General features: G+C 41.5%; 1 protein-coding gene and 1 pseudogene across 1 annotated transcript in view; one reads left to right on the top strand and one right to left on the bottom strand.

Annotated features, from left to right (window-relative positions):
• The window catches only part of LOC117481734 (E3 ubiquitin-protein ligase TRIM39-like), a 937,572-nt gene that overhangs the window by 329,438 nt on the left and 592,742 nt on the right, over positions 1 to 15,392 (top strand). The gene's annotated exons all lie outside the window — the stretch shown is intronic.
• LOC117481731 overlaps positions 1 to 15,392 on the bottom strand; it is a 29,561-nt pseudogene that overhangs the window by 2,302 nt on the left and 11,867 nt on the right.

Raw genomic sequence — 15,392 nt, 5'->3', positions numbered from 1 at the left:
TCGTGTTGTCCTGTGGCAGGCACCGCCGATGTCGGGGAAACGATCTTCAATACTCCGAAAAGAATCCCACCAGACTCCTTTGCCCCTCCAACAGAGGGATGTCCTTGTCCTTTTTCCCTATAGTCATTTTAAGCGATAGAAACTCTCGATCTTCTCTCGAATTATTTATTTTTCCGGACACCCTCTGCTCGAGTTCAGGGCGTTCCGAGCTGAATAATTGCGTCAAATGATGGCAAAACGCCCCCCCCCCTGGCGGAAACGCTTACTACAATCTACATTGCCTGAATCTCTCTTTGAAGTACCCGGATTTGATCTGTGGTGCCGATCATACTCCGAAAATAATCAGACTCCTTTGCATACAGACTAACGGACCGTCCACACAGCAGCGTTAAAAAATCTTGAAACGCTTCTGCCCATTCACTTTGAATGGGGTGACGTCACTTTGCCTCACTTTTCGCCGAACTGCATTGTGGGCAGGCGAGCGGAGATTTTCAGGATTTTCAGGATTCAAAGTTAAGCAATGTTCAACTTTTGAAGCTGAGGTGGAAGCGCTAGCCAATCAAACCGCGTGTATGCTGGGAGAGACATACCGCAGGTCATTTCCTCATATTCCAAAAAATGGAGGAGAAATTAGCGGTCGGGAATCACCCGGTGCTTTATGACCAGTCCCTATTTACCTACCGGGATATAAACCGGAGGAACCAGGCATGGAGGGAGGTGGCAGAGACAGTGGTATGTTTTCGCCTGTTTGGGGAGTTTATATCCAGTTTACTTCAAACTTTTTTGCTTCGTATGTCGGGGGCGGGAGATTCATGTGATTGGTTGTTGGTGCCTTGCTCGCAAAAAATCCCCAAGCTTCAGATACGCCCACCTCCAAGATTTTTTTAACGCTGCTGTGTGGACGGGCCGTAAGTGCTCACAGCCTGGCCATAGAAACATGCAGGTACAGAGACAGAGAGACAGACAGGTGAGAGACAGAGGGAGACAGAGACAGACAGAGAGAGAGAGAGAGAGAGAGAGAGACGCACACCTGCTAGCGTGTTCCACTCTTCGTTTTCCGAATGCCAGGAAGTATTCTTGCTTCGCTTCTGAAGCAAGATGCTCGGCAGACATGTGCTACCAAGCAAGCGTACTCACGATTGAGAAACACCCAGTGTGTCTCTTTTGGGTCACTTTGCCAGTCCCAAGCCCAGATAAAGGAAGGTAGCAATTCCATCCCACATAACCATTTTTTTGATTAAATGTGACTAATTCTTTAAAGCTCCCATGTCATGCTTTTCCGGTTATTACCCGTCCCCTTGTGTGTTATGAAGGTTTTTATGCATGTAAACGGTGTGCAGAGTCAAAACCCTCAAAGTACACCCTGTAGCGAGTAAAACTCTAACACAGAAAATACCTCCCCAAAACGCCTCGTTGGAGATACGTCACTGCCCATTTGAGTCTTCCATTTAGTTCCGGGTACCGCCTGATGTCATGCGGTACCCGGAACGAAATGGACCAATCCCGAAGAGCTATGGCCACACCAGCAGCGGCGTGTTCCTCCTCCAGAGGTTCGAAGAACCGGCATTTCACAGACGAAAGCTTCCAAAAACATTGCCCAGTTTGAGGCCGGATATGCACAGCTTGTTTGGACCGTTTGGAGCAGGGGAAGATCTGGGTATACAACCTGTAAGTTTGCATTGTTATTTGTGTATTTATCAAACAAGACTGTTTAAATGTGTAAACTGTGTTGGACTGCTAAGCCATTGACACAGTGCTAACTGTGCTAACTAAGTTGCTAGAGTTTCCATATATCAACTCTAATATCAGCAGATGGCCTTGCATACATGTATCTCATAGCAGGAGAATGTCTGCATTCACACACAAAATACCTATTGACAGTATACTGCGGGTGATTTGCCGGTCAGTCGCGAAACGTAATTACATTATAGCTGGCGTAGCGATCTAACACACGGAGCTTGAGCTAGTTTTGGTCAGAAAAACATTTTTGTGATGCTACGTTGCTAGCGTTTAAATATATCAACTACAATGTCAGCAGATGGCCTTACATGTTTGTCATGGCAGGAGAATGTCTGCAGTCACACACACGGAATACTCATACAGTATACTCCGGTTTACCGTACATTGTGACCGTACATATACTGCATGTAGCTAACGAGGCTAGCTGTATGCTAGCGCAAAACAATGTATTCATGCAAGTTACATTGTATGGTAGCAGAATACCCGTATACGATTGCAATTATAAACACGTTATTGCTAGCCTAATATGAACCACTAGCTTTTGTTCATAGTAGTTTTATTACACTGCATTATAGTTGCCTTTCCTCCAAGCTAACGTTCATATCGTGTTAGCTACCAAGGTAAACAAAGCTAGGTTAGCATATTAGCAGGCAAGCTGTTCATTACACAACTACTACTAACGAATCTAAAACAACTAAGTTTCTCTAATATTTTGTGATTTGCATTTGATTTCGTCCAGCCAGATCCTGGCGGACAATCCATGACGGGGAAGGGATTCTACTACTACTGAGGCCTCGTGCTAAAAGGCACCGCACCGCACCGGCTGTGCGCAGGCAAGAGGAGGAGGAATGGATGATATACCGTGTATATATGTATATTTATGTTCATTTTGTACATTTCTAAAAATAAAGTTTAATGGAAATACTTAGTAGGCCTATCCTTTCTTCCCTGAATTCATATATAGCAAACCATGATTTGATTTCTCATCAAACAGTAGTAGTTTATAACGGGTAAAAATAACTTACTCTTTGTTATGAGAGTAGCTCGTAGGCCACAACGGAAAGACAAGGAGACATACACGAGTTTACAAAACCACGGCACATTTATTGTGGTAAATGCAAAGATAGGTGGTTGAGAGGATCGCAGAGTTAGTCTTCCTGCAGCCGCTTTGGAGAGAGACTGGGGCCGTAGTGTCCGGAGGTGTCCGTGATCGTGCTGATTAGCTTCTTCAGCTCCACCGTAAGACAAAGGCCCTGGGGCCGTCACACTCTTCTATAACAACAGTTAAAAATATATATGTATATAAAATATACCGCTGTACCGACGCCATGATAAGACTGATGTTACGCTGAGAGCAGCCGGGAAAAGCACTTCCATTTAAAGTTCTCTCTCTGGGCTCATAGGGATCGAGAGAGAGACGCTAGCGAGATAGAGCGCTAGAGAAGAGAGAGAAGCGAAGAGAGAGACGAGAAAGAGAGAGCGAGAGATGAGAGCGTAGGAGAGAGAGCGTAGAGTAGCGATAGAGAGAGATGACAGAGCGAAGAGCGAGCGGAGATAGAGAGAGCGACGAGAGAGAGAGCGCGCCGTAAGATTCGAGACAGAGCGCTCGAGCCTAGATAGTCGCTCTCTCGCGAGCTCTCCATCTCTCTCTGATCGATCCGTGTCTCTCTCATCTATCTCTCTCTATCTCTCTCTCTCTCTCTCTCTCTCTCTCTCTCTCTCTCTCTCTCTCTCTCTCTCTCTCTCTCTCTCTCTCTCTCTCTCTCTCTCTCTGCTCACTGATCCAGTAGTGAGTGACCCGACAGTGAAGAATAAATATATTTATAACTAGTTTAGCTTGTTCCAGAGGTAGATAAAATAGCTAAGTGCGTTAGGTCTAACTCTTAATGTGTGTTCTGCTCCGCTCACCGGTCCGTCACAGCGGGTGGAGCTGCAGGATTTCTGCTTCACACACATTGCATACCGCCATTTTATTGTCATTTTTGGACACTTAAAATACTGCCAGACTAGTGAAGCCATTTTGGCGAGCTTGTTTTACCGCGCACAGAGAAAAGTGTCATGTATTTTACATGCAACGTTAGCCTAATCTAAAATGCTCTACTACGGCGTACCTTTCGTGGGGTGTGTGGCTCGTCAGCGCAGACTCTCGCATCGTTATGTTTGCACACTTTGCAGGAGGCTACTCTTGGGCTTGACCCTCGTCTTAGCCATGGCTTGTATTTGTCTTCTGCTAGCCAACGCTCGTTGAAACGGCAACCTCCTGGCATACTGTCATCTATCACTCATCAGAATGCCCAGGTCACACACGTAACAAAAACACTTGCCGGTCACGCTCATAGGAGAACCAACTATTTTTCAGGTGGTACTTGGTGTAAAAAGGTTGAGAACCACTGGCCTAGAGAAATTGGGTGTATTTTACTGTTTGTTGTTTACGTGCCTCCCAGCGGCCGGCTCCATCGCTGACTGTGTTCACGAGCTGCAACTCAGCCACCCCGATGCACCGGCAATAGTGCTCGGGGACATGAAGCAATGTCGCCTGGAGACTGTGTTACCTGGGTTCCAGCAGTATGTTAGGGATCACAGCAGGAAAGACAATATCCTGGACAAATGCTTTGTTAATGATAAAGTAGCCTGTGTGTCTAAATACAGACCACCAATACTGAACTCTGATCATAATGTTGTGAATATGATACCAGTGTATAAGACCAAACTGAAGGGAAGTCAACCAGAAAGAAAGTAATAAGGACATGGACAAATTAAAGTAGGGAACAGTTGAAAGCCTGTTTTGATTGGACAGATTGGGACATTTTTCAGGAAGGTTCACTAGATGAAATAACTACTATACTAATTGTCTATTACCATCTGGCCGGGGACAACAGCTGGAAATTAGCCATGTCGGCTAAAGCTGCTCCATTTACTGTTTTTGTGACAGTTCATCGATGGGGACTGTCCACGACACTATAATAAATAAACTAAAAACTAAATTAAACTAAAAAACTACTGTTACCAAAGACTATATTAACTTCTGTGTTCCCACTAAAGAAATACAAATCTATCCAAGTAATAAATCATATGTGACTAAGGACATTAAAGGGCCCATGTCATGGCCATTTCCACTGATCATAATTCCATTGTTGAGGTCTACTAGAATAGATTTATATTCTGCAATTTTCCAAACTCACATTGGTTTCTCATACAGCATCTCTGTAAACTACGTGTATTCACTGAATTTCACTCTCTGCCTTTAACGGCTCGTTGTAGCTCCAATAGCTCCAGCCCCCACCCTCCCTGTGAGCACAGTGTGCTCTGATTGGTCGGGACGTTGTGCCGTGGAGGTGTCGTTTCCTTGTTAGCGATACACAGCCAAACTCATCCTGAGCACACACAAAGTCACAGCCGAAGTAAAAACAATAAGTGTGGCTTGATATTGAGTAAGAAAAAGGTTGATAAACGCTGTGAGAATGGGTCTGCAGAGAGAATTTCTCATGTATTGTGTTTGTCTTATTTGTCTATGTTGATGTTACACATGGAGCTGCTGTGATGCAAGTCACATTTCAGACTTGATTTGACAATTAAAGTATTATCGTATCGTATACAACAACGTTCTAACCTATATCTAACCATATTGTGCATTCATATTGTATATTTCCAAACAAGTTGTGATCTTTCATTTGGGGATAACAGTGTTAGGCATTTGTGAGGTGCAACAACATTAACATGAACCTTTCTGTTGGTCGCTTGTTAGCAGACCCTCCACGCGATAGCAGAGCGAACAGGTACAGCAAGCGAGGGATCATTGTCCACTAGTAAATCGATTGTAGATGGCGTCGTGCTCGCGGACGGATACAAACAAAATAATAATGAATGGGTCGCGAAATATACTTTGGTGGCCGTTAAACCTGGGCGGCCCAAGTAAAGTCTATGTGTGGGAAACCCTGGACTTGAATTTTGAATTGAGCCGTCCCTAATAGATACTATCTCTTTACGCATTAGTGATGGGAATTCCGGCTCTTTTTAGTGAGTCGGATCATTTGGCTCGGCTCACTAAGAAGAGCCGGCTCTTCATGTTACCACAGTTTACCAGAGCCTCAGTTTCGCCAGTTCATGCGCGTGCTCCACTAGCACCCCCCGTCAAGGCTCGCCGGCAGTACACTTTCCGTCACAGGAACACGCTTTGCTGGCGGCGAAAAGAATCCCACCAGACTCCTTTGCCCCTCCAACAGAGGGATGTCCTTGTCCTTTTCGTCATTTCAAGCAATAAAAACTCTTTTGGACGCCCTCGGCTCGAGTTCAGGGCGTTCCGAGCTGAATAAGGGCGTCAAATGACGGCAAGACGCCCGCCTGGCGGAAACGCTGGAATTAGGAATATATTGTGATGAAGTGCACACTGACCTGAGCTCCAGGGGTCTCCTTGTTCTCCTCCATGCTGCTCTCCTTCTCCGGCTGGGTCTCTGAAATAATCAACACAACTACAGCTGACACAAAACAACACAACTCAATACAACCGACAGACACAACAAAACTAATCTACAGCTACTTCGTAGGTTCATAGCAGAGGTGAGAAGTAACTAAGTACATTTACTCAAGTACTGTACTTAAGTACTATTTAGAGGTACTTTTACTTTACTTGAGTATTTCCATTTAATGCTACTTTGTCTGCGACAATAGGAGACAGTAATAAAGCTGCTTCACTGAAGAGGAGAAACTCACAGCTCCAGGACTCTGTCAGTCAGGAGGAGACTAGAAACAACAAGTCAATAAACTGAGGATTCATCCTGTAACATAAAGGAGTTACCTAACAGAAACCAGTATGCTAACGGTAATAAAGAAGAGTTACCGTACTAAAACAATATGCTGAAGGTAAAAAGGGAGCGTTTACTCAAACTAAACGGTATGCATATAACTTATGAGTATACTGTGGGATAAATAATGTTAGAGAAAGTAATTAAGGTATTTCCTCCACCTGAATGAGAATAAAAGACACACACTTATATTGCTTATATTTAGTGTTTTATCACATTATGTGCAGTGCCTTGTCTTATATATGCTGCTGTGACGTAAACATGTTCCAAATTGATCAATTTAGTCAATGTGATGCTAAGCAGAGGAGAAAATGATAGAAAGGTCAGATAGTTATTAACGTTACATGCAAATGACTTTAACCATTACGATAAAAAGTTATTATTATTAAATTATTAATATAATACAAATATTTAGATATAATTCTTCATAATCTGTGTAGCAACTTACATTCTAATTTACAGCTCACAGTTTGTTCACTTTTATTTCATTCAAATGACTTTATTCACATAGAAAGTGACATTAATGGTTGTTTGAACCACGGTTATAACGCTATCTGTGTCATTAACTATCACTAAGTTAACACAGAAAGCAAACATTAGCTAGTGAGACTGTTTAATGTACTCCATGTATGCAGTATTTTCTGTATATTGTGTATTCTTTAGATACTCTAGTCATATGTGTCCTGTGTGTAAACTTGCTGCTAATGCTTCATTTTTATTATATCTTATTGCATCTTTTAAATATGTTTAACTCGTGTAATGCCTGAAAACACTTCTGCTGTGACACAATCATTTCCCAGTTTAAGATAAATCATTATTTAAATAAAGTATATATATTTATATATTTTAATTAGCTAAACCGTCGCTTAGCTTAGCGTTAGCTGCTAACTGAAGAACCCCATTAATTTCAATGGGAAAAATGCTACGTCACAGTGAGTGGCGATGCTAATAAGCTAGTTAGCATATATTTAAAACCATATCTATGGTAAAGAGCACCAACACAACAACTCAAACTGTCTTAAAGACAACTGGTGTAATAAATAAACTAAACATAAAGTCAGCTGAGCATTACAAATAAACTGTTTACTCACCCAGAGCCGAACTAGAATAATAACTGTAGCTGTTAGACTTTAGCTGTTAGCCGTTAGCTGTTAGCGATAGCTTTTAGACGATAGCTGTTAGACTTTAGCTGTTAGCCGTTAGCTGTTAGCGATAGCTTTTAGACGATAGCTGTTAGACTTTAGCTGTTAGCCGATAGCTTTTAGACTTTAGCTCTTATCCGATGGCTTTTAGCCTTTATTTAAAGATAATTTGAGACTATTTTGTCGCACATTTTAAGTTTTTTTGTGAGTTTCTTTCTTCCAAGATTACAGCTGTTGTGTTAAATAAGATAACTTCTTGTGAGGGCTACAAGCCTCACAAACGAACACACATCCTAAAGGTTATGCTTTTGTTTACATCAGACATACACAGACACATTGATTTGAAACAGCTTTGTTTTTGCTAGATTGAGTGCACGCAATATTGTTTAACATATCTATTGTTAATTGTGTTGTGTGTAATCATATTGTCAGTGTCTTATAGCTCACCTTGCTCCTGGCCAAAGGCTGCGCTGATGGAAAACACCTGCCTTCATAGATGTGTCAGCTAATCTAACCCTAACCCAACAAACTCTTCCTTGTTCTTAGAACCATCTGTGTACATGTTGAGGTAATTGTAGTACTTTTCATTCAGGTACATACTTGTTTTAATTCCCACTCATTTATTTGCCACTCTTTTTTCCTTTCTACGATACTCACATATGTTTACTTCTGGAAAAGCCATGGGGGAACACGGCTAAATGGGCTTGCTTTGGCAAACGTGATGGTCTTCACTCCACATGCCCTCGTTCTCTCCTTACTCGTCCAGCCAAACCCACGCCCCTGGAACTTTGCATCTTCCCAGCAATCCTGTAGTATTCTGTTTGTGATATTTTCCTCTCCACTTCCTTGTAGCCTGACCCAGTATGACAGAGCAAGTTTCTCTCTTCTGATCTCCAGAGGTGTCTCTCCTGCTTCTATCAGAACTGCATTGATAGGGGATGACTTTATCGCTCCAATACACAGCCGCAATGCTTTATATTGTATTCTATCATAAAAGCAATGTTCTTGCTGCTCCATACACTATACAACCATAGTCTATTGTGGACCTCATAATTGATCTGTATATGTCTATTAATGCTTGTTTGTCTGCGCCTCAGTTGCATCCAGCTACAGCTCGTAATAGATTTAATACTTTTTTGCATTTTGTTTCCACTTGATTAATATGCATTTTCCATGTGTATTTGCTATCAAACCACAGTCCTAGGTATTTGAACTCATTCACCTTTGTCATTGGACGATCATAGTGTTAGCTGTTGGCCATCAATCTTGCGTTTATTTGTAAATACCATGTAGCATGACTTGCTTTCTGACATTTTGAATCCCCAGTTATATGACCACCTCTCCACTTTTTTAATCGCTCTAGCTATATTCTCCATTACGTATGGGGCATTTCTTCCCCTCATCCAAATAGCCCCATCATCTGCGTATAGAGCCGATTGGATGCATGTGTCTAAGCATGTCAATATATCATTAATCATGATGTTAAATAATATTGGACTGACTGCACTCCCTTGGGGAATACCATTTTCTATTTCTAAATAATTGGAAATATCTGCTCCAACCTTTACTCTAAATGTCCTGTATGTTAAAAAGGCCCTTACCCAATTGTACATACTCCCTCCAATACCCATTCTACTCAATTTGATCAGTAATCCATCCCTCCACATGAGTCATACGCCTTTGCAATGTCAAAGTACACTATTGCCATTATCTCTCTCATTTTCAATGTTTTTTCCACATCATTACTCACTCTTACTAAAGCATCTATTGTGGACCGCCCTTTACGAAATCCGCTCTGAAAACGACTCAGCAGCCCTTTCTGTTCCAGTACATGTGAGAGCCCACACTCTTAGCCGGCCTAGTTGACTTTACTAGAAATTCGCGTGGAAACCCGTTGCCTCAAACCACTTAAGTTTTTACACAAGCAATCTTTTCCACGGCCATGGGTGTGTCTGTCTCTCATTCACTGTCCCTCAGGTTGTGGCATGTTTCGATTGCCAGTTTGTGGCTTTTATGTCTTGTGAACGCAACGCTGGCATAATATGATGTGGCCTGCTGACATGGCCTCTAATAAACACACAGGACTAAAATAATACGTGTTTAATTCAGCCCAGATGCGGTGACTGTAGCCAAATCCATTAATTAATGCGGCATATATTGAAGTGTTCAAAGTTGCACGTATGAGGCGCAGTGAGAACCACGCACCTGTCAGACTATAGCGAATGGGCACATTTAAATTTCAGGAGAATAATGAAGATGTGATTGGTTGTTCCACTCTCCGTTTCTCACGAGACCAGCTGTTTACATTAGTGTGGACTGGACCGACTGAAACTGAGGGCAAGAATATAATAGGTATAGTATGACGAAGCAGAAAGTAAGTTAGCGAACATTATGAGCCACATTTCTTTCTATATTGTAGCCTGATGTGCACATCGGCTGTCAACAAAACAGTTTCTCAGTCCAATGCTAAGTTAGTGGCAGGCCCTGTGTGACTGGAGACTGTAAGGCTACAAAAAACCCAAACATGTCCTTAATGTTACTCAAGGCAAATATATGTAATATAACCGTTAGACTGCAGCTAACTGTGGGGCTACAAACCCCTCATACTGTGAGTGAATAACTTGAGATGGTTATGTTGTCTAAAGGGGAGACAATCATTATGGTATTATAGGCCATGCAAATACAGGGTCAACTAAGTGATAAAATAAGTGTTGTATAATATATGTTCTTGAATAATGTTATTTCATAAATAGTTGTTAATGTAATGATTACATTTTCTCCTTATTCAGTTCCACTATCAGATGATGCTGATGGTGATGACCCTGAGGGAGAGATGCAGGCAGAGCCCAGTGGACAGAACTGGCAGGTACAGAGGAAACTGTTTTGCTATGTCTATGAAAACACTGAACAAAACCAAAGGAAATGTAATGACAACAGTATAAGCAAGCTATGTTCATGTTCTCTCAATAAGTTACTATATAGTTATTGATCAGAGTTTAATCCTTATGCTGGTTCTTATTCAGTACCAGCAGATGCTGAGGAGGTTGACAAGACAAGTCAAGATTCAGGGTCCAGCACAAGGGAAATTGCAACTGAGGAGAAAGACAGCGAAAGAGACGCACAGGAAGTTGACACAGAGAGGCCTTTTGATTATTTTGCTCGCCCTCAGCCAACCACCCACAACAAACTTCCAAGAAAGCCATTCCCAAAGTATTCCACAGCAAGGATGGGACAAATAGAAAATGGTTAACTTACTGTGAATCATCACACTCTCTATAATGCTCGCTGTGTCTCGTGTTTGCCAAGCCTGCCAGTGACAATGCTTTTGTTAAAGGAGGCATGCAGGCATGGAAGCATGTTCACCAAATAATGGAAGAGCATGAAAGAAGCTTGGGTTGCATCGAGATAGTGCAGATACATATTTCCTGAGAGCAAGCAGAGCTGATATCAGTAGCCTATACTCAAAGTGATTGATGCATTTAACTCCAAAATAAAAAACAAATCTTCCCGGGGGAGCATGCCCCCCCTAGGGTTTGAGGTCCACCCCCAAATAAAACATGTTCACATGGATAGGTTCCCAAATACATATGCACACTTTTTTTTAACAATATCCTATGTCCATATGTTTCTATAGTAGATTTAAACTGTAGGGCTATCACTAAGGGCAGCAACGTTGTAAATATTGACGATACATCCAGCAAAACGCCCCCAAAAAAAACTGGTAGTGGCCTGGCTGGGTGTATAATTCCAGGCCTGACCTATGGTCCCAGTCCGGCCCTGCTGACACATCACATCACACACCCATACACTACACACATTACTGATTAAACTGATATCACAATTGAGTTACTCTCTTTAAATAAATATACTGTAATTGGAAAATAATCATGTGGTGTCCTTGTTTTGTCCGTCCTTGAGCCAGGGCTCCTTATTGTTGTAGGTTATTCTTGGTTTTAGAATTAATTCAGTAATGGTGTGTGTGTAACACAGAAATAATACATCATTGGATAGTGTTTCTCAAATGAAGGGGGAAAATAATGAAATAAAGTAATGTATTAAGACTCAGTGCGAGTTATTACTTTCTTCCTTTACTTGGCATTCTTCGAAAATACACAGACATTGCAGCACATCGTTTCACGTCTTTGTACTTTCTCAGCAGTAGTGCAATGTGTTGGCCAACCTTTGTTTCCTCCTGACAGCTCCCTTAAAGGTATACTCAATTCAATTCAATAGCTTTATTAGCATGACCTCAGTTACATATAGTATTGCCAAAGCTCTGTATAGTTGCAACATCTATACAAAATATATATATATATATATACAATATATATATATATACTCCCCCTTGTGGCCAAAGGGGGACACAACTCTTGTCTTCAGATGTATGCTTGAGTGTAGCAAAATATAGCACAGTGACTATTTTGTCAACTAAACATCATAAAACAATACATATTTTAGTAAACGGGACATTATAATCTGCGCACATTAACTCTATATTTGCCTCTGCCATGGTGCCAAAATGAAATAAAATAAACAATATATAGAGGTTGCTTCTTCTCTGAACTTCTATGTATACTGCATCCCTCCATATCAAATAAACGTCGTGTTCACTGCAGCGATCTATTTCACACACAAAACTATATGAAAACTTGGTGATATACAGTGGCGTTTTCTCCTGGAGACCAAGCGAAGACAGGCTTCTCCTGTTTCAGCCTTTGTTATCATTTTGATAATTAAAAATATATATTGTGGTTGTTTTTGCGTTCAGGGCATACAAGAGGTGTAACATTATTTTAATACCAAAACTATATTGAAATAGAGTCTAGCTTGAACAGCAACTACGTAGCTGTAACATTACTAGGTTATTTGGTGATAACTACCAAAGTCAAGTAACTTCAGACGCAGACGTCACGTAGCTTCTCAGACGAGAGGGGTGGCGACGAGAGTGTCACGTTACTTCTCTCGCGGTATAGTTCACGGCATGGTAGGCGACGATCGACACGATTGGCTGCTCAGTTAGTTCAGTCTTTGGCACTAATCACACCTCATAGCGATCAACAGTCACCCTGTGATAGGCCAGCACTTATGGGCATGGCCCCTGGGCCTCTCAAGATGTTGTGCTGTTCAGGGAGCTAGGGTCGCGTCTACCAGAGCGTCCTACACAGCCAAGTGGACAGCGTTCCAGCGTTGGTGTGTAGGAAAAAGCCTGGACCCCATTGCCAGTGAAGAATAAACATATTTATAATTAGTTTAGCTAGTTCCAGAGGTAGATAGAATAGCTAAGTGTGTTACTTCTAACTTAAACAATATTAAAGCAGCCTACCTTTTCTCACAGCGAAGGTCTTCCCTACTGCAGTGTAATGCACAAGTTCATCTGAAAAGATCATTTTCAACCATTAGTTTAATAAATTCAATCATATTCTAACAGGCAGCGCTAAAGCAAGCACACAATGAATGAATAACAAGTAGCATTCATCTAAATTCGGCCATTTACCATGGGAATCCATTTTTTCTCTGTCGCTCTTGTCTTCTTGCAGAATAAGAGGCAGAAGATGCAAGTCCTGTTTAAATACTGCATCATTTTCAAATCGAGCACATCAGCCAACCAGACACAAGTATTTTAAACAACCACGAAGACAAACAGCCAATCAAAAACGGCTATTAAAACTGTTTTTTTTTCAAACTACTGTTCAAATCTATAGGCCTTTACCAGCCCTGAGCAGTTTACAACGCATCAAAAAGAAATACTGACGTTGATAAAATAAAATGTCAAAGCAATTTATTAATGAAAATGCAATAGTTCCTTGAGTTTATATGTAGGCAGATTTTTGAAGCAGTTATTGGAAGTTTTGGGCGAAAGACTGTATTTTACATCATAGCTTCACCTCCTGTGAACGTTAGTTCTGTCCCTCATTTCTGTCATCGCATCAAACGAGTAAGTTGCTCTTCTTGACTTTAGCTTTGCAGTCTCTTCTTGTGCTTAGTTATGTATATTTAGCATGAATATGATAATGTGTAGTTTATTTTGGCGCTATTGTCATGTTTAAGCAGTTAAACCCTGCAGCCCCCGTTGGCGGGGATACAGGTTTTTTTCTTCACGGAACTGCGTCTCAGGGCTTGTTAAAATTTAACAACCTATTAATGTGTCATACTCAGTTAACGGGAAGAAACTCAGCTAACTGACGCACTAAGCCATATGAACCAATTTGACCGAAACAAAACACAACTCTAACGCCAAGCGTTTGAATTGGCACTAAGCTAAAGAGTGCTATATGATAAATCCAGGCAAATGTCCCCAGAAGTGGTTTTGTTTTGTAAACCTCTCTAAAAAAAGGTAAGATTTCACTTGTTTTGCATCAATCTTGATACAGGGTACTTATTATATGTTATAGTTTGGATTCCTAAAGCTTTTAGTCTACTATCCCATCATTCAAGGGTGGTGTTCACCAGGCGCGCCGGATTCATTTTAGAAGTGGGGGGGCCAAAAAAGTGCGTGTGTATGGCCCAATCCCAAACCACGCCCTACACCCTACCCCTACACACTCCCCCTCCGTGACGGAGTGACACATGAGGCTCCCTCCTGTCAGATGGAGGGAGTAAATACAGCGGCAAGCTTTGGGACAAACTCCCCTCTCTCCGGCAGAAACAGGAAATGCCGTAACTGTATCAACGGTATCAAATCAGCATCTCTTTGACAAAAAATGTAAATTAATAACTAAAATAAAACTTCAAACATCTCTAATTGTGTTACTTTTTTGTAAAGCTCTTTTAGTTTTAAACCTGATGTTTATAAGTTTCTTAGTTTTTGCAACAGTCTGTAAATATACACAACTTTATAATAAAATGCACACATTTACCTTTTTCTAGACTAAACACATGGTAGATCCTAAGTTAAAAATATATATGAGGTTATCATGAGGTTGTTAACATCGCAGTTTATCAGTGGATGTTTGCTGGAAGCACAATAACTGCATGTTTTGCATTGCTTTTAAATTTCAGTTAATATAGTGGTGAGAGACTCCCGATACATTAGATTTATAAGTTCATTAATTGTCTCATGATGCATATTTCCCGGTGAGCATGAAGCTTTGAGAGTGGGGGTTTTCTCAGCTACGAGTTCAACTAGCTTTTGGAAATTGCTCTCCTTATCCGCATGCCCCCTGATTGCTAGGCCCTGTCGGGTTAGAAACTGCAGACAGCGCAGTTGCTCCATCATTCCATCTCTTCTTTTTTCCTGCTCAATAAGCTGTTGTTTGACAAGCTGTATGTTGACTGGTGTTTGACTGAAGAAAGCGCACTTTTTTTTAATACACTCTCTGTGGAAATTAGACTTTTCGTGGCTGTCCAGGAGGCTTGGGCACTTTTTCCAGTTATTAACTCCGATATTAACAAAGCTATCATCTCCACATTTTGAGAAAGTTACAAGCCGTTTGACAGCAAATCTGCATATTTCACAGAAGGCCCGTTTAGTGGTTTTGCAAATAATGAACCACTCTCTGTTTTTGTACCATTCTGCGTTGAAGTACCTTTCTCTTTGCCCAAATAATCTAGCGGTCAGTTAGCTGTACAGCTTTACCCGTCTCAATGTCCCGACAACAAACCTCCATGCAGTCGGAACCAGCCTGTTTCGGTTCAACGACGGCGGTGGCGGCGGTTTTGACAGTCTCTGCGGCCGCAGAGCTGCTGCTTTTGGGTTCATCTGGCTTCG

Source organism: Trematomus bernacchii, unplaced genomic scaffold (genome assembly GCF_902827165.1).
Source record: "Trematomus bernacchii unplaced genomic scaffold, fTreBer1.1, whole genome shotgun sequence".
Classification (NCBI taxonomy): domain Eukaryota; kingdom Metazoa; phylum Chordata; class Actinopteri; order Perciformes; family Nototheniidae; genus Trematomus; species Trematomus bernacchii.
Note: the sequence above shows the minus strand (reverse complement) of the source record. Positions and strands in the feature narration are given on the sequence as shown.